Raw genomic sequence first — 20,518 nt, 5'->3', positions numbered from 1 at the left:
CATAGGCAGATTAGATGTTAGCATACTTAAGGTGAAACAGTTCCTCTATACTAAATGGGGCATTGAGATTGCATGAGTTACAGAGGAAGTACTTTCTAGATAAGAGAGGTGAGGAATTATGGTCTTCTGAAAAGAATCCTCGAACTTCTGGTAAGAGTTGGAGTCTTTTTTTAGCCATCTGTAAAACAACTCACATGATTATTAACACTCAATTGTTTTGCTTTAATCCATCCCCAATCCTTGGCATTTAATATTTCCAGTAATTTGTGTGTACCTTCTCTATGGCTAATATTGAAAATGATGCTTGCTGCCAGATGTATTCACTTACGGAAGAGGAGGTCTTTGTGGTAGCCTGTCGGTTGTGAAGTCCCTTAAAAGAAGTCCAATGTAAAGCGATGTTCATAAAGTTTGTTAATTGTCAACCGGTCCATTTGTCCTTATTTCCATTGCAAACGAATGTTGTGCAAGGCATAATCCAACAATGTGTTTCTGATTCTTGCTAAAAATGTTTTGCAACTGTGGAAAAATATATGCATCTTGTATCTCATACTTTGGACACAGATCTTTAACAAATTTCCGAAATCCTTCGGAATTAAGCTATCGATCTCATCAAAGTTTGCCCATGTGAAACGTGTTATGCTTAGCAGAGAGACAGGGTGGTTGAGAAAAATGTGCTTGTTATCCTGGCATGACATATTTTCCTTGTGGTTTGGAAGACTTTTAGTTGCTCTGACTTTTTATTTATTTACATTCAGTGTTTTTTCTAAGTCCCTAAATTTTTTTTAAGTGGCAGCAAAAGGTGAGGTATTCTGTTATTGCCTTATTTTCGCGTTTTCCAAATCACAGAATGTTCCTGGATTTGGCATACATGTATTTGGAGCTGAGTACATTTAACATGTCTCCCAGCATTTGTACAAATTCAATACAAAACAAATCCATCCCACAATTGTTCATTTATCAACTAACAAGTATAAATGCAATAACCTGTGTTGTGACTTTTTCTGAAAGGGAGTTGAAAAAAGATGTGCAATTGTATGTACCAGGACTTCCATGTGTTATATGTCTCACACATTCTGAATATTGTATGGCGAGGACCTTTTTTTCTTGAAACTCCAAACAGAGCCAGTCTGTGCAAATTCCTCCTGGTAACCAGGACCCCCATTGACTTTAAAGCTGACATGCTGGAACACTGGCGGTGATGATCAAGGACCAATTAAGACTCAAAATGTATGTGGCAATATGTTTATAGAGCCTATTTTAAAACAACTTGTTTTTTTCACACGATACACACATGCTAAATGACACTGATTGTGAGTGGGTGGCCATGACCTCTGCTTTTAGACACTGAAAGGCACATTTGGGTACAAGTAGGAGCACAGGGCAGTCTGCTTTTGTGTACAATGTTAATTTAACCTCCCGTTGAGCAGTCATTATATAATTATGTGAGGTAAAAGCTAAGGGGGAGCAGTGTGTCTGTGAGGGTATGAAATCAAGGCGTTTAACATAATGTTTATACATCTTTTCTATCCAGTGCACTGGCCTAACCATTGCCAATCTGTAGTTGAGAAGGGGTCCAAAGCTTTTTAGTTGGTCTGTGGTGGTGAAAGCTGTGGTTCAGGGAAAAAAGGAAACAGTGGTGAGAGGGATAACTACCTTTGGTTGAACTGGGTGTATGCAAGGTGGTTCATTCTGTTGTTTGATGTAAGTGTAAGTTGCTTGCCATTTCACATCCCTTGTGATGGTGTGGACGAGGACTGAGACCTGACCACTCCAAATAACTGGAAATGTCTGTAAAACAGAAAAATATAAAATAAACAATTCACTAAATAAAACGACCCACCAGGAGTATTGAAGTGGGCCCTAACTCTATGGCAGTCTGAGGTGAAATATGTTCGAGGTCACTTGGAAAAATATTTTACTGAGATGAAACTGGAGAAGTGTCCAGAAAGGTATGAAGGGGAGTATCTGGTCTCAATGGGGAACTTTGCTTGTACTTGGGAAGCTCCAATGACACACAGAAGAAATGTCAGTTTTTATTGAGAAAAGTGACAATGTCACTGTACATTTAATTTAATTGGGAGTAACATGGACTTGAGATCAATGACTGTTTGGAGTAAGGTAACCAAAAATGGAGCAATCTGTCTTAATATGAAAAGCTCCATTTACGGTTAGATTGTCAACACTGAGCAAGAGGATTTATTGGCAGTTACGCCCTACAAGTTGATTGAATAGAATGTTACTCAAATTATGCAGAAGATACAATGAAACAGTAGTGCTTTTTGGCCCTGTGAGGTACTATGAAGATCGTCTGTGCATTCATAGAGATACAAGACCGTTTAGAATGCAGGGAATGTCAGGCGCTGAGGATTAGCCTTCAGACAACCACAAATAAATTGCAATTCTACACAGCAGGATAATATACTCTTCACATAGCATTGCTAATTGTCTCTTGAGAGTTTCAGAACTTAGACAGTATCCCTTTGCATCAGCTGTCTGAGGACAAATGAATTGTGTGATAATGGTAAAACAAGAAGTATTTCAGAATGCTGCCTGTTTTAGCTCAAAATACAATTAGAGGTTTTGAACCTGTATGCCAAAAAGCTGCCATATTCTAAGTGCAGGAATTATCTTCACTCAAGTTATAGTGGGTATAGGATAATTCCTGCAACTCACTCACTTTTCTGACAGAAAAGACAGCAACCAAAAAGGCAGAGTTCGAGTAGAAAAGCTGAAAGGTGCAGGAATCCTTATTCACAAAATATTTTCTCATAAGCAAATCCAGATGTAAATTATAATCCCACAGAAGGGGACAATCTCTAAAAGAGGGGATACATATGAAGCTGTCCATCATGATGGTGTTTACATGCTTCATTTTTAAAAAGCAAAACACACAGCAACCTGTTCAGATAAGCTGCAATAGACAACCAATAGTGCTTTCAAGAATTAAGTCAAATGCCAATACTGGCCAGTTAGGGTGTATCTTTCATAGCACTGTCTATTGACACAGTCAATGTGTCAATATTGTAGTCCAAAGCCCAATGATAACAAGTGTATCTACTTACTTAAATATTTCCCAGTATTGTATCCTGCCTGTAAGCAGACATTACATAAATGTTGCCTGGGCCGAAGTACCTGTCTGATTCTGAAAACACCCACATCTTTACCATATTCAGGATTCACTGAAATACACAAACTTGTAAGAGATTTTGATTAACACTAGCTGTTCCCGGTGTAACATATGCTTTTCCAGCAGATTTTACATGTCAATATCGGCCGGTAATTCATAGGGTCATTCTGTACGCCTTCTTAAATATGAGAATTACCACCGATCCCTTCCAGGAAGGGGGCGTAGGTCCCTGTGATTTATTAATGGTCAATAAAAAGGCAAAACAAAACAGATGGATGAGGGGTATGCGCAGTATAAGAATAGTGTCAATCGCACAGGCCTCTATGATGTGTCTTTGTAGACCCGTACTTGTCAACATTGTTTCATTGCAGAGTTCTTGTGATGGCATAAGATTGCGGAGTAGCATAATTGCAGCACCTACTTTCAGTTTTAGCTCATGAGGAAGCATTCATCCTACATTATTTTGCTCTTTAGAGACTGAAATATTGATCTGGGAAATAACTGTTCATTGACACTGGAACCACCATGCCCTGTGTGAAGAGAAGTGGGTTTGGAAAGATGTAACTTCAAAATATTCCAAATGTTTGTGATAGTGGAAGTTGAAGGTGACCACATAGAACCGTGTTCATTCTGTTTGTTGAAATGATAGATGCTGTTGAAGTGGTTGCACTTTGCCATTTGGACAGCAGAGGGCAACCTAACACTGATAAAAAGCATCAGCTGAGTATGTGAACATACCTAAGCATTTTATATATGTATAGATGTTCGAGCAGTCAGGTTAGCCTTGCTCTGTAAAAGGAAACTGCTGGATCTCTTCAGCAGTCACTGAAAATCTTTCAGAGAGGGAGGAAGCTGGGGTGAACTTATGATTGTTGCTGTTTGAGAAGTGGAACATTTAACTTTCTTTTCAAGGTAGTTTCTTTTGGACTTGTGTATTTAATATATTTATAGTGATAAATAGAGAGAGAGAAATAGAAAGAGAAAGGGAGAGAAAGGGAGAGTGATGGGAGTGATAAGCAAAGCAAAGGAAACTTTTGGTGTCTCTTGTTGTTTGAGAGTTTCAACATTTTACTTAATTTTTTTGGCAAGGCATGTTGGACTTTAAAAAAACATAATTGCATGTTGTGTGATTAATATTAGAGCAAAGAATGTGATTAGTATGATTTTAGGCAGTACTCAACAGAATATAGTTGTTCATGTTTTATTTTAACAAATGCCATTTAAAACCAATCTGCATTTCAAAGAAAGGCAGCCATGTTTTTGGGATCTGTATTGATAGATTTAACTTTCTCTGCCAGGCACCTCAACCATTTTCTTTGCATATATGGTACAATTTTGGTGGAACAGAAGAAAATGTGGCAAACATTGTTTAAGGGTGAATTCACACAGTGGGCATAAGTGGCAGTTTGTTGGTTGGTTGTAGATTTTTTTGTAGCTATTTCACATCACCAACTTATTTTGCATATTGAAAAGGTTGCTACTTGATTGAACATGTGCTCACACAAAAGCAGCTGCAATTCATGTATTTGCCACAGCTATGGGGGAAGCAGAAAAACAAGAGGAGGTGAATGATGTAAACATTGTTGAAGGTGGTCATCACAGGTGGTGAGCATTAATGGCTGATTGATTGGCTGTGTGTTGCAACATGCTCCCTTCTTCAACTGTAGGGCCCTCATTACGACCCAGGCGGTAAGTTTTCAACATTACCGGCACGGCGTAATTAACGTCTACGCCCTGGTGCGATGCCGTAAAGTCTGGCACATTCCGACCCATCGCGCACGAGCATTACACCATGCCGGTAATGTAAACTACGCCATGCCGTAAAAGACCCCAAAACGGCCCCTACCAGCATCGTACACCGCGCAAGGTGCACTACCGCCATCCATCACAGCGGCGACCGTAATTAGCGGTCACCGTAATTAGCGGTCACCGTAAATAAGCGGAACCGGAAGTAGCGTCATCGCACAGGAACGGGAAAGAGCACGGCGGCCATCTTTAAAAACACAATCCATTGCCATCCTCCCCAACCACTCTACATCCGACCCTGAGACCTGTCAAAACCCATTACCCACCCATTTTCCCACTACAAAATGCCAAAAGCTGTGAAAAAAGCCTGCGATCGGCAGCGGCAGGACCGCTTCACTCCGGAGGAACTCACTATGCTGGCGGAGACCCTCCAGGAGAATGCGGCGGTGGTCTTCTCCACACAAATGACCAGGCCGGCAATTGGCAAGAAGAAGGCCATATGGGCCCTGGTGGCACAGTGGATCAGTGCGGTGGGAACCGTACCCCGCAACACACAGCAGTGTCGAAAGCAGTGGGACGACCTGAGGCTCCGCGTCAGGAGCATCCTCTCCGCAAACCGCAACCTGGGCCTGGCAACCGGGGGAGGATCGGATTCCCCAATTAAACTCCAGCCATAGGAGGAAATCTGTGCCTCCACAATCGGCATGGAGAGCATAAAAGGGGTAGGAGGGATGGAGAGAGCAGCACCGACATCAGGCGATGCAGGTAGGTGCCTCAAATCAAGCCATGCAATAGTCACTGAAGTCCATTCATGTGTAGCACAATGTTGCCCTACAGTGTCGATGCAACACATCAGCAGGAGACTGCCCACAGCCACATCCGACCTCCACCCTGTACATATGTAGTATGCACACCCTAACTGCAGGCACCCACATACCTCCATGCTAAAGCCACACAAAAAGGAGACAACCTGCATGCCCCCGCCTCAAATGTGCTGCATCTAGTAACCAAATGATGTCAGTCATCGCGATTCCAATGTCCGCAGACCCATCAATAACACTCTCCTTCCTTTGCTCCACCACATGCCCCTAATTCCAACCCCGAGGATGAGGACACCCCTGCCACAACACCAGCCAAGAGGGCCAAGACCACTGTGCCAACACCCTCCACCTCAGCTGTAGTGACCAAGACACTGCAGCAGCCGAAATCCATTGCCAGTACACAGGACGGGCCACTGACAGGCACCCCAGCAGGCAGCATGGCAGCAGCAGCAGCACCACACATCCCCACAATGTTCGCCACAGAAGACACAGGTTCTGCAGGAAGCAGTACCATAGGCGAAACTGCTGCCATTGCAGAATGCTCTGAAAGTGACACAGAGGAGCCCGATGTCGGACCCCCCACTGACCACCATCATTCCCCCTGTCTGTCCCAGAGCAGCCCCCATGAGGATCCCACACAGGGGCATTCAGAAGATGAGGACTGGCCATCCACCCCATGCCCTGTCGAAAATCAGCAGGAGGGGAGCAGCCCCTTCGTAACACCATCTGCAATAGGCATGGGCCAGCAGAGCCAACATTCCCTGGAGGAGATAATCACACGCCAGCAACAACTCTCCTCGCTTATGAATGAGCATGCTGCAGAATGTGGGGGGGCAAGGGCAGCTATGGAACAATGTACAGAGACCCTGAGGGCTGAAATGGAGCGGAGCACTGAGACCCTGAGGGCTGAAATGGAGCGGAGCACTGAGACCCTGAGGGCTGAAATGGAGCAGAGCACAGAGACCCTGAGGGCTGAAATGCAGTCCTCCTCAAAGGACATGTGTGCGGAACTTGCCGCCGTGCGGCGCGTGCTCTCAGAGCTAGCCAACTCCATTCGGGACATGTGTGCACATGAGCAGGCAGGGACCTCCTCTGCTGCCAGTTCCACCCAAAGCAGCCCCATCCGCCGATCGGGGAGGAACCTGCACAGCACAGGCAGGGGTGCCCCGGGGGCCGGGAGAGGGGGCTTGCAATAGCGGCTGCCCACCGTTATCATGCAACATTAGCCACTTAGTCACAGGGTGTGTTGGGGTGTTCAGAGGGTAGGGGGGAGGGGGGAGTGGGTGTGTTGGGGTGTTCAGGGGGGAGGGGGGAGTGGGTGTGTTGGGGTGTTCAGGGGGTAGGGGGGAGGGGGGAGTGGGTGTCTTGGGGTGTTCAGGGGGGAGGGGGGAGTGGGTGTGTCACAACAATTCACATTTAACATACACATTTTCCTTTTGCACAAATCAAATGTGTGGACATTGTTCATTGCGTATGTGTGCTTTATTGGTGTACAGTCCACAGTGTGCATGTCCCCGACACACACAGTGCCCCAAGTGCCGTCTCCATGTCATACACACCAGCCGTGTGTGCTAGAAGCATTGGTTGATGATATCTTGACGCATTTCACACCCTCCTGTGCATCACCTCCTCCATGAGGTGCGGCCCCATCTGCACCCTCCTCATCCTCATCGTCAGGTGGTTGCAGTTCTGCGTCAGGGGGCAGGGGCACATTTTGTCTGACGCACATATTGTGTCGCATGACATATGCCATGACGATCTTTGCCACCTTCTCATGGCGGTACAGGAGTGCCCCACCAGACCTGCTGAGGCAGCGAAACCGTGCCTTCAATAGGCCGAATGCCTGCTCAATGACCACACGGGTACGTGTATGTGCACGGTCGAAGTGCTCCTTGTGCTGGTTCTGTGGGTTCCGGACTGGTGTAAGGAGCCACCTCTTCAGGGGATAGCCTGCATCACCTGTATGTGGGCAAGAATGTATGTGTCAGTCATGACGTCTAATTCGAAACATGATGTGCCACCATGGTTTGCATCCAACTGTTACTTTGGACCACTTCTAAATGCACTAATTGATTCACACCATGCGACCGGTATATGCTCATGGCTCTCATGATCTGTTTTGCATGCCATCAACCAATGTATGCAGGGGGGTCAAGTGCCTTGTGAGTGCCCATCCACTGTGTTCGTTCATGCCGTTTGTTTTGGTGGCCTGGCACGTGTCCTGTGATGTCAATGCTCACATCATTGCAACATTGCTGTCGGCCTCATCATGACCCCAGTGAGCAATACTGATGTTTATAGGGACATTTTGGGGGCCCTGCTGTCTGTGTGATGGTGTGTTGATGTTTCTGTCCGTCATGTGCCTCCTTCGTGCGCAGTTATGGGGGTCAGGCCTTTCGGTTGATGGTGTTTGGTGACGTGCATGTAGGTGCATTTCGTTGTAGTCAATGTGGTCAGAATTGGTACAATGCACTTGCAGATGGTTGTGTCATGGTTGGGACACAACTTCATTCACATGGTAGGGCTGCATACATCAGGCATTGGGTTTACTGGTGTTGGGTGAAGTTTGTTTTGCTTTAGGGTATGATCTGGCTCCGTTGTCTCTGCTACTCATAGCCAGGTGGAGTGTGCATCATTCCTCCCCCCTTTCAGCCAGGTGGAGTATGCATCATTCCCCCCCCCCTTTCAGCCAGGTGGAGTATGCATCATTCCCCCGGCCCCATTCAGCCAGGTGGAGTATGCATCATTCCCCCCCCCCTTTCAGCCAGGTGGAGTATGCATTGGTACATCGTTCACCTACCCACTTCACATTTCCATGGTCATGATATTAGACTCACCGAGTAGCCAGGATCTTGGGCATGCATGTCGCTCCATGTAGCGTGGTATTGTGGAGATCCTCAGGACCATTGAATCATGGGTTGCTCTGGGGAATCGGGCACAACAATGTGTGATGATCCTGTTGGAGTCACAGACCATTTGCACGTTGATTGAGTGAAATAGTTTACGGTTGCGGTACGGTACCTCCATGGCATGTCGAACCACCAATTCCACATGGGTGCAGTCGATGGCACCAATGCAACCAGGTATGCCGGCTAGTTCATGGAAACCCACTTTGGTGTTTGCAATCTCCTGGGCAGTCCGTGGTAATGAGATGTGGTCGTCTGTGTGCTTGAGGAGGGCATCAAGCACTTGGATCAGTGTACATGAAAATAATGGTTGTGAAATGCCATGCAAGTGCCCCACTGTGTGCTGGTAGGTGCCTGTGGCCAGGAAGTGGAGTACAGACACTACCTTCAGTAGGGGTGGGATGGCGGTTGGTGTTTCTATCATGCTGACGATGTCGTTGTGTGTCATGTCTACGATGGCGGTGATGGTGTCCCGGTCCAAACGGTACAGGGTGTGGATCTGCTCAGCAGTGAGGTTGAATGGACTGGCTCTGATGCGTGGGATTGGGGGCTGCCTGCGTGGTGGCACTGGCTGTGCTGGTGGGGCTTGCTGGCCCTGCCATGCCCTGCCCTCCTTCTCCTCTGTGCAGCCTGTTGTTGTTGTTGTTGTTGTTGTTTTTGTAGCACTTGCATTGCTATCAGGTCCTCCAGCCCCAACATTGCTAGTCCTATTGGTATCATTGTGGAGTGTGACTGGGTGTGGGAAGGGGTGGGGTGTGCTCTTTTTGTACTGACTGAGTCTGTATTGCCTCCACCTGTGCTGATTCTGTGCACCTGTGGCAGCTGGGTTCACTTTACATGGCCTTTTACGGTTGGTTCGCGATGGCGTAATTAGCACCATGGCGGTAAGGTACTTAACGGGCTTTGTGATGGCGTTAGGTGCATGTCCGCTTGGGTCGTGATCCGCTTAGCTTTGCGCCATGCCGCTATTTACGGCGTGGCAGGTCGCGTGCGCGCGACCTTGGTGCAGTTAGCAGGAGCGTTAACTACGATGCCGCTAATGGCATCGTAGTTAACGGTCACGGGTCATGATCGGACCTAGCTGAAAACGATGCCGGTAATCATTTACCAGCATCGTTTTTCGCTTACCGCCAGGGTCGTAATGAGGCCCCAGGTCATAGGAGGAATGTGAGCTGGGACAACTTCTTTGAATGGGCAAACAAAACAAGTAGTTGAATTGTTTTGGATGAACAGAAAAAAATGTGAGTGTACCAGAAAAAGGGTTAAAGGTATCATTAGTGTTTACAGGTGGTGGGCATAAGTGACAGCTTAACTGTACTTATGATGCAATACACCACCTGTTTGAACACAGTGAGTAAGCAGTAGGCCAGTGGAGGAATGTTCACTATGCCAGTTTGTTTGAAAAGGGAGGTGCATAGCCAAAGCAAGGAGTCAAATTGTTTTGTGGGGACAGAAAAGAATGTGGCGTTCTAGAGACATTTTTGGAGGTGGTGGCAGTGATCACAGGCATTTGGCAATATTGTTAGACTGATTGGCTGTGTGACACAACACACCATCTGCTTGAGCACCCTGAGTGAGCAGTAGGAACGAGGGGGAGATTTTCTAGGCCCGCTTGTTTGATTCATGCACCCACACACACAAAACAAGCAGTTGAATTGTTTTGGGGAAACAGAAAATAATTCTGTGGTGCAGGAACGATTGGTAGAGGTGTTGGTGGGACAGGTGGCAGACATTAAAGCAGGTGGATTGGTTGTGTGATGCAACACACCACCTGCTTGAGCACACTGATTGAGAAGTAGGCTGGACGAAGAATTTGTGCTTGTCCAGCTTGTTTGAAGAGGTGCATTCAGAAACAAAACAAGCAGTTGAATTGATTTAGGGAAAATATGGTGGATCCGGATAATTGTTGGAGGTGGTGGTGGAGATCACAGATGGTGGGCATTACATTCAGATCCATTGGCTGTGCTACATGACACACCATTTGCTTGAGCACACTGAGTGATGTGTAGCTTGGGGAGGAATTTGTGCTGCGCTAACTTGGTTGAATGTCACACTCAAACACTTAGCAATCAGTTGAATTGTTTTGGGGAAACAGAAAAGAAGTTGGTTGTCCATGAAAAATAATTGAAACAAGAATGGGGATGTGTCTCAGGCCAGCTGCACACATGTATGTCAGCCAACGCAATCAGAAGCACCCAAACAAAAAGTAGTAGTAGGGAACAATGTCTATGTGCAAACCCAGTTGCAGCAAGTTATTTGACGTGATCAGAAATATTATTATAACCATGCTTGAGTAGAGCTGTTTAGTGCTAAATTGGCACTAACTCTGGTAGTGGCAAAGGTTTCAGAGAGCTGATGAGCAGTGCTGATGCCTGCTGGCAAATTCCCAGGCGGACATGCAGCAAGAAAAACCTTGGACGAGTCAGAAGGTGGTTCAGTCCACTTAAATATGAGTATGTAGAAAGTGGGCAACACAGTGTAAAAATGGCTGTAACAGCACATTGGGTCACCTTCCCCTCTTGTCGCAAGCAAGGAAAGTCCTCCAAGGAGCTGCATTGTATCTATCAACAAGCCACTTTGAGCATGCACAGTTTTGATGGTAGGAGCCACTCAGCAGAAGACATCTTTCATGATGTGGAGTTGATGGTTACTGTAAGGAATTGCCATCTGGCAAGGGTGCAAAGCCCTGGCTTTATTGATTTTCATTAGTGCATAAAATGATGCGGGTGATTCCTTCTCCAAAGGGGTACTCTGCTAACCAGATCCCTCTTTGTCTCAACTCCCTGCTAAAAGCATAGCATGCTTGTGTCCCACTGCATCAGTGGCCTGATCCGTAGCACCTGCTCTACTCGTGGTGCAGAGCGGGGTCAAAGTTCACAAGAAGCCCACTCAACCGCAGCCACAACAGCAAAGTCACTGCAGCACAGGGGCGACATTTAAGAAATGCACCCTGTGCCCAAACTAGGATGATCATGAGTACCCCATGCTGGTGGCAGGGCAATCGCTGAAAATAAGCTATGCCTGAGTTTACGCATAGTGCATGGCACTACTTATGATCATGGCCGCCACATCCCAATTGATATTGCACATGTGTCAGCTCCTATGAGTCAGCTCTGCTGTGGAAGGTAATGTGTATTCGGGTCAGATGGGCCAATATTGCCATACAACAGGACAGAAACTCAAAGAACCCAGCCTCTTTTAATGTTCTTTGTAGCCCCCTCCCCCAGTGACATCTGCACAGCAGGCGGCTGTCCTTGACCCAGGTATTAAAGGAGCACACCCATTCAGTATGAGTAGTCTCACACCAGGGTTCTGCATTTCTAAAGGTATTTGGTGTCAGTAGGAGGGAAGGGAGTGAGAGTAGAAACTGCAGAAGGGCTCTGGACAATGTAGGAAGCCTTCCACCATCTTGTTCCTTGCTGTGTATCATTGCCTATCCTGTCTCCTCCACTTCCTCTGGAGAAAAGCACTTTGGTTGTGAAATCAACATGGGAAAGTCCAATCCAGCCAGCGCATGGGTAGGTCCCCTAAAGCAGTCTTGCTTTAGGCCAATCACCTGAGGACATGTGTATCTTTAAAAGAAGGGGCTTCACACCCCCTTAGAACAATTCCCTCATTTCCTCATGGATTCTTTAAGACCAAAGAGACATTATTAATATTTGCATTGGACTTCCTTTGGGACCAATGCGCTGTCCAAAGCCCCTAGCCTGAGGTCAAGAAGGAGCCTTCCAAGACAGAATTAAGATCTATCCCATAAACACTCCCAGGCCACATTTGGAGTGGCCAGTGCTGTGAACCAGGAACAACCATTCTGCAAAAGATCTCCTAAAGCTATGGAGAATACCCAGAATTAAAGTATCCTGTTCTTGAGTCCTTTGTGAAGGCCTCACAGCAACTGGAGTGCCAGACAAGCCGAAGCTCCTTGTTCTATTGCAGCAAACCGATGCACTGTATTCCCCACATCCTGAAACATAGAAAAGGCTCTGGTGCTGGTGTCTGCGTTCCTCCATTCAGCCGATCTATTGCACTGCCTTTAAACCAGCTCAACACTGTATCATATCCTAGTGAATAACATCATTTGCTAGGCCTGAAGCGACTGTTCAAGGCCAGAATGCAAACCGAATCACCTGAGGGTCACTTGTCAACTCTAACCGGAGGTTACAACCACGACTCAGCTCAGCTAGCCTGAGAACTGCCACCTCATTGATTGCACATTGAAGCACCCATTTCCACTGCTTCAACGATCGTCGCCAACAGACTCGAACCACTGAAGCATCACTCGTCAACGCCTCCCAGTGTTTAAAGCCCGATTCGGCCTCGCCAATTGAGAAACATTCTTGGAACTACCCTGACCTGTATTATGGAAGCAACACTGTTCGACCACACAGAGAACCCTTATTTGCACCTTCTCGATAACCTCATGTTGCCAGGGCCTCTATCCTACGTGCCCCAAGTGAGCCTGATCAGCATGCATCATCGTTTGACACTAGGTCTGATGCGTCTGCCCACCAAGAACTGAATCCACATACTGTTGACTCTGTACTAGCCTCAGGGTCCACTAGGTCCTTTGGGGGCCTGTTAGGTCACTGTTGCTCCTGTTTTCCTTTGGGGTGGGTTTATTGCATAGTAATCTCTTTTCATTCTATGTACAGACGGTATGTTTTATTAAAGTGTTTATATTTGTGTAGAACCTTGATTGGACATTCCCTTTATATTTGAGTGTGCTACTGTGTAGTTTGCTCACTACTGGTTCATCTTCACACTACTCTTAAGAGTGTAGCCTTCCCTCACGCCACCTGTTAGGCAGAAACCTGTGCAGTTTTTCATTTCATTTCATTTCATTTCGTTTTTATATAGCGCCGGTAGCCCAAGGGCATCAGGGCGCTTTGAACGAACAGAGACACACATAGAACACAGAAAGAGGCCTATCAGAAGCTGAACCCTGAAGATGTCCCTGATCCATCTTATCCCGGTTCATCCCGGTTCCCTTAGGGACCACTGCAAAAAGTTTAAGACTACAGGAGTAAGCAGTAAACAAAATTGGTAGCAGTCTGTACCACCCAGATTTACCTGGTAGCTGTGGCTGAGCAGTCAGACCTCTCTCAAGAAGAGTTAGGCAGTATATAGAGTATACACAATAGGGCAGAAAATACAGTAGCACAAGCAAACACTGACCAGAGCTTTGGTATTAAAAGTATATAATTATTTATTTAAAATACACTGGCACTAATATATCAAGCAAGTTCAAACACAGTCACTATAAATATATACACTGCCCTAGTTAATTATTCGACAAGTCTAGGTTAAGACACCACTGAAAAACAAAGGTGAGCAAGTAACCGTAGATGGCACCCCAATAATTCGTTAAAAAGGGAGAGAAAAGACAGAGTATGGAAATAACACAGAACCAACACTTTTAAGAAACCACAGCAAGTCAAGAAAGACAGGGACTACTGTAGAGCCAAAGTTCATAGGCCAGGCCCACTCTTGGAGAGAGCAAGGCGGAATGTGCCCAAGATCACACAGTGGAAATGCACTCAAAGTCTTTGCAGAAAAATGTCAAAAGAGGTTGGATCGGTTCAAAAATATAAAGTTAGAAGGTTTGGAGGCCAACCCAGTTGGAAAGTCAAGGATTTACGAAACACCTTGGACAGTCCGTTGCAAGGGAGGCCAGGCGGGACAGAGTAGCTGAAATGGTGAGAAAGCTCCAGCGGTGGTAGTTGTTCCTGGCAACGGGTGCAAGTCGTGGCTTTGACCAGAGGAAGAGATGATCTCGACGAGGAAGAAAGCTGGAGGTCGTTGCACTGCCAGGGTAGAAACCAGCTGCGGAGTTCCCGATAAAAAGGTACGATCCTCTTATTCGTGGTCAGTGGTGAAGCATGGCTATCCGGCCGCCGGGGTGCTTGACACGGCCAATTCGACCACGAGACGTCCTGGAAGGCGAAAAAGGCGAACTGGTTGGTCCCACCAACTCAAAGGGAAGAAGACTCTCCTGGAAGAAGATCTCCTCTGTCGCCGGGGAAGTGGTGAGTTCGTACAGCAGGGCTCCACCAGAGGTGTCGTCGTTGTAGATGGCTCAGCTTCTCCCCTCTCCCCTCGGATTATTTAGGTTCTGTGGCGACTTCTGAAGTTTCAGTCCCCAAAGCCCTGCTTTTACGCAGAAAAACCCCCATTCAACAGCCTAGCTGTCACTCAAACATGCTAAGTGGTGAGCCGGGCAGCTCTCCACTGGTCCAATCACACAAGAGTGTGACATGAGTCGCCAAGGCAACTCAGTCCAGGGTGCCTAATCCCCCTCCCACACATCCTGTAGACCCGACAGAGTGGCACCATTTGGAGGGCTTCTGTGGAGAAGCCCGCCAAAATAGTGGAACAAAGGGCTCGACTTGGGTTAGAGTTTCAGAGACGAACACAAACGCCATTTTAAAACCAAGTTCTGGCAAAAAGACCCAACCAGGGAATTAATATGAATTAAATAACCCGGCCTTATCGTTAACATTGCACCAAAAAGTGGTGCGTTTAAAATGAATGGGAAAATCCCATAGGAAATATTCTGGTGGAATATTTTGAGTGATAACCACTGCCACCAGTCAGAAACTCGACAAGGGGGGAGTGCACAGTGCCCCCTTGAAAACAGACCCAGGGGTAATCTAATTTACTCCTTCCAGTACTTACACAATATGATGGTTTGTACTGGTTCTGTTCACAAATTTGAACTAATAAAGAAAATGGTGACAGTAGTCAGTCCCAGGGTATGGAGTCTATGTTTGGGGGTCACTGTGACACCCCTGTGTTACTGCACTGAGGGTGTGTGTAACACACATACAAAAAGAGATGATACCTTATGGAGTAAAAGAGCCCATAGCCCATAAAACACATTCACAGTCAAAGGACATTCTCAAATCATGCCTAAGAGTGGGAGAAAAAAAGTCTCACTCTTAGCAGGAGAAAAAAAATAAACCCCAAAAATCCAGCAAAGCTGCTGGGGGACTCACTAGGTTTGGGAAATTAGCCTTAACAGAGAATTCTCCCTAACACTCGCCCCCCCAGACTAAGGGACAGGAGGATTTAATCCAATCCTGGATGAATCTCATACCTCTAGTCGATGACATACATCCTAGAGAGACCATCAGCATTTTGGTGGTGACACCTGACCTGTGCTCAATGGTGAAATCAAACCCTTGCAGGCCGATTGACCATCTCAATAGTTTTGGGTTTTCCCCCTTCATCTGCATCAACCATCTCAAGGGTTGGTGGTCAGTCTGAATAACAAAAGTAGAACCATACAAGTATGGCCTAAACTTCTTCAGAGCCCACACAATGGCAAAACACTCTCTTTCAATTGTTGCCCACCTTGTCTCAGGATCCTTCAGCTTTCTACTGATGAAGCAAATGAGGTGCTCCCTACCTTTCCCATCCAGTTGACTGAGGACTGCACCTATCCCTACCTTTGAAGCATCTGTCTGTACAATGAAAGTTTGGTCTTAGTCAGGAGCTCTTAGTACTGGAGCTTGGCAAAGAGCTTTCTTCAGGTTTTTAAAGGGCTGATTGCACTCCTCATTCCATCTGACCTTTTTAGGGAATTTTGGAGAGGAGATCACATTCAGTGGAGAAGCTATGGTCCCATAGTTCTCTATGAAATTCCTGTAGTACCCAGTGAGGCCTAAGAAGGCTCTCACCTGGGTCTGAGTAGTAGGTGTTGTCCAATTTTGCACAGCTTCAATCTTACTGAGCAAAGGCCTTATTTCTCCACCTCCTACCTCATGTCCAAGATAGACCACTTTACTCAGTCCAATCTGGCATTTACTTGCCTTTATGGTCAGATTGGCCTTCTCAAGAGCCTGCAAAACATGACTCAGGTGGTTAACATGCTCTTCCCAGGTTTGGCTTAACACTGCAATGTCATCTGAGTATGCCATGCAGAAGTCCTCCATCCCAGTCAGAACCTGATTTACCATCCTTTGAAATGTATCAGGTGCATTTTTCAGTCCAAAAGGCATAACCTTAAATTGGTATAAGCCAACTGGGGTAGAAAATGCAGTTTTCTCCTTGGCATGGTTTGTCAGGGCTATTTGCCAATAGCCTGACGTCATATCAAATGTGCTGAGGAACTTGGCTGAGCCAAGTCTATCCACCAACTCATCTGTCCTTGGCAAAGGGTGGGCATCAGTCTTAGTGACTGCATTAAGAGCTCTATAATCCACACAGAATCTCAATTCTTTGGATCCTGCCTTTGGTACTAACACATCTGGGCTAGACCATGGACTACTAGAGGGCTCTACTACCCCGAGGTCAAGCATCTTGCTGACCTCCCCTTTGATGTGGGTCCTTACATTCTCTGACATTCTGTATCCTCTGCTTTTGACTGGCAGACAGTCACCAGTGAGTATATCATGTTGCCCCCAAGGGGTCAAGCCTGGTGAAAGTGAGAACAGAGAGGCAAACTTATTTAACATAGATCTGCACTCCTCTTGTTGCTCAGGCGTCAGATTTGAAGAGAGATTTACTCCCTCAATCTTTTCATCCAAAGGTAAGCCTCTGAGGAGATCAGGGAGAGCTTCACTCTCTTCTTCCTCTTCTGATGAAGCTAGAAGCAAAGCTCCTACATCAGGCCTAGAGACATACGCGTTTAGTCTGTTGGTGTGGAAGACTCTGGGAGCCTCCTTGGGATTGCCCAAGTCCACCAGATAGTTCACCTCTCCAAGTTTTGCCACAACCTTGAAGGGTCCCATCCATTTTTCTTGCAAGGCCCTCTGCCTTGTTGGAATCATAACGAGAACTAGCTGGTCTTGAGTGAACTCGACCATGTTAGCCTTTTGATCATGTCAATGCTTGACCAAAGCTTGACCAGCCTTCAGGTTATCACTATCTTCTGCCATCATATGTGACATTCTCCTCCGGAGACCTATCACGTAGTCAGTCACTTGGACTGGCTTGAGGGAAGGAGCACTCTCCAACCCCTCCTTAATCAGGGCCAATGGACCTCTGACTGGATGGCCATAAAGAAGTTCAAAGGAAGAATAACCTACTCCCTCCTGAGGGACTTCTCTATAAGAAAAGAGAAGGCATGGCAGTAGAAGATCCCACTTTTTCTTAAGAGGGTTCCTCTAAAGCACCTATCATGCTCTTCATGGTTCTGTTGAACCTTTTAACCAACCCATTGGTTTGAGGGTGGTAAGCAGTTGAGAACTTGTAGGTAACTCCACAGGTTTTCCAAATGGCTTTCATGTAGTGGGACATAACATTTGACCCCCTGTCAGAGATTACCTCCTTAGGAAAACCAATCCTGGTGAAAATACCAAGGAGGGCCTTAGCCACAGCTTGCGCTGTAACAGTCCTTATAGGAATTGCCTCAGGGTACCTAGTAGCATGGTCTACTACAACAAGGATGAACCGGTTGCCTGAGGAGGTTGGAGGATCAAGGGGACCAACAATGTCGATCCCTACTCTCTCAAATGGGACTCCCACCACTGGGAGAGGCACTAAAGGTGCCACATTCTTGGAACCAACCTTACCAGAAGTTTTGCAGGTGTGGCAGCTCTTGCAAAACTTATCTACTTCAGCCCCCATTTTTGGACAAAAAAGTAGAGTGAGAGCCTTTCCTTGGTCTTCTTGAAACTCAAGTGACCAGCCAAAGGAATCTCATGGGCTAGTTGCAAGAACTGTAGTCTGTTTTTTTGAGGCACTACAAGTCGCTTGTAGTCTCCAGGTGCAGACTCAGTTGGTTCACTGTAGAAGAGGCCATCTTCCCAGTGCAACCTATACTTCCCAGGTTCTTGCCCATCAGCCTGAGAAGCTGCCTGGTGGCGAAGACCTGCCAGAGTTGGACATTCTCTTTGTCCCTTACTGAAGTCTGCCCTGTTGTGTCCACCTTCTGCCAGTAAAGACTGCAGCTCAGGATGGTCAACAGGATCCAGATCTCCAATAAGTTTGTGGCCTTCTACTAGCTCTTCTTCAGAGTCTAGTTCAACCACACAGGGTTGTACCTCCTCTCAGCCTCCGCTGGAGGTGGAGTTACAGGTGTAACTTTGGACAACCTAGGGGAAGTCCTTGTTGGAAGCACTGGAGTGCTGGCTGCGGGTTTCCCTTTAGCAGTCTTGGGTTTCCGCTTGGCTTCTGGGTGCTCAGATATAGCAGACAGTAACTCCAGTGGAGTAGGAGTGATATCTTTCTTCATCATCTCCAGAGAAGAACCTCTCATGGTTTTCTCTCTTGCAGGTCTGGTTATCTCCTGTAACCTTTTACTAGGAGGTCTGGGGGTGTGTGACACTACTCCAAGAGTTTTCAGGTCATTTCCCAACAGAACCCTTCCTGGTACCTCACATTGTACACTCATTTACAGTCATATCATTGCACTGAATGAGAACTGGTAACTGGGTAACTGGGGAAACATCTGCACAGGCCCTTCAGCTAACTTGGTGAGGCGTTTGGGTGCCTTAGCAACGTCCTCTGCCTTGAAAAATGATTCATCCACCACAGCTATGCTGGCCCCAGTGTCCCTAATGGCAGGAGTCTCCTGACCATTCACCTAGACACTGTCCTTATAATACTCTTTAGTATTATCTGGGATAGAATTATATACATCTAAATTCTGTTGTTCCCACAACCCCAGGGAGACTAAAGAAACACTGGCTGAGACTCCAATGGGATCATCAGCCAGTAGTAGAAAGTTTCCACTGGCCATTTGTACTTCCTCCTCTGGAGCGAAGGCTAAGGAGACAGTGTGGACCCCTGAAGGTTTACCCTTACATCTGGGATCCCCTTTCACATGATCAGTAGAGCCACAAACATAGCATTTACCAAATGCTTTTTGGAATGGCGGCTTGTTCTGACCTCCTTCTGGTTTGACACCAGAAGGTACACTAGCCTGATTTGGTTTCCCTTGTGGCTTACCCTTATGGTTCTGTTTGGGGCCCTCTTTGGGATTGGAATTATTAGAATTCTCTTTGGAGTCCTTCTTAGGCTGTTTCCCCTCATCCTTTTTCTGAGTTGCACCAGAGTCCGTGTGAGTAGCCCTGTTGGCAACCCACAAGTCAGCAGCCTTAGCTAGCTTCCTGGAATCCAATTCCTTTGAATCAGCCAAGTGCTGTCTGAGCTCAGGAGAGCAGGCATCATAAATTGACTCCAAAAAAACAAGATTCTTCATTCCCTCATAAGTGTTCACTCTGTAACCCTTAATCCATCCCTCTAAGTTCTTCAAACTTTCACTCACCCAGGTAGCCCAAGGGGTACCATCATGCTTTTTGAGGGTCCTAAACCTCTTAAGGTACTGGGAAGGGGTCTTCCCAAATCTAGCTATTAAAGCTAGCTTCACACATTCATAATCCTTCTTATCCACCTCCCCCAACTCCATTACCACATCAGATGCAACAGGGGGGAGCCTAGAGAACAACCAAGGAAGTAACTCAGTCCCTGAGATGTCCTGGAGCCCATGATTATACTCAAACATAGCCAACCAATCTAACACATCCAATTTAGGCTCATACATACCCACTATCTTTTTAGGCATCCAGGGTCTCTTGGGACTGGAACTCATAGAGGATCCGGAGAGAGAAGCATTTTCAACAGACAATTTCTTCATCTCTAGCTCATGCTTGAGCTCCTTTTCTCTGAGCCTTAGTTCAGACTGGGCAGTTAGTTTTTTGAATTCTAATTCAAGTTACATTTTTTCTAGTTCAAGATATTGAGGACTAAATGTGGGACCTGGCAGAGTTCCAGTAGGTACAGCTGGTAGAGCAGACAGAGGGCTAGGGGGGACAGTTACAACAGCCTCACCTTCCTCTTCTGACTCTTCTTCAAGATTATTAATACTTTGGTCTATATCAATATCATCACTGTTATCTACATTTGCTGGGAGAGTAGGCTCCTCTGAACCACTACCCAGACTTTGGTTTGCTAACAATCTTTCTATTAGCTCC

This window comes from Ambystoma mexicanum, chromosome 3p (assembly GCF_040938575.1).
Source record: "Ambystoma mexicanum isolate Mex_15411 chromosome 3p, UKY_AmexF1_1, whole genome shotgun sequence".
Classification (NCBI taxonomy): Eukaryota; Metazoa; Chordata; class Amphibia; order Caudata; family Ambystomatidae; genus Ambystoma; species Ambystoma mexicanum.
This window is presented reverse-complemented; position numbering follows the sequence as displayed.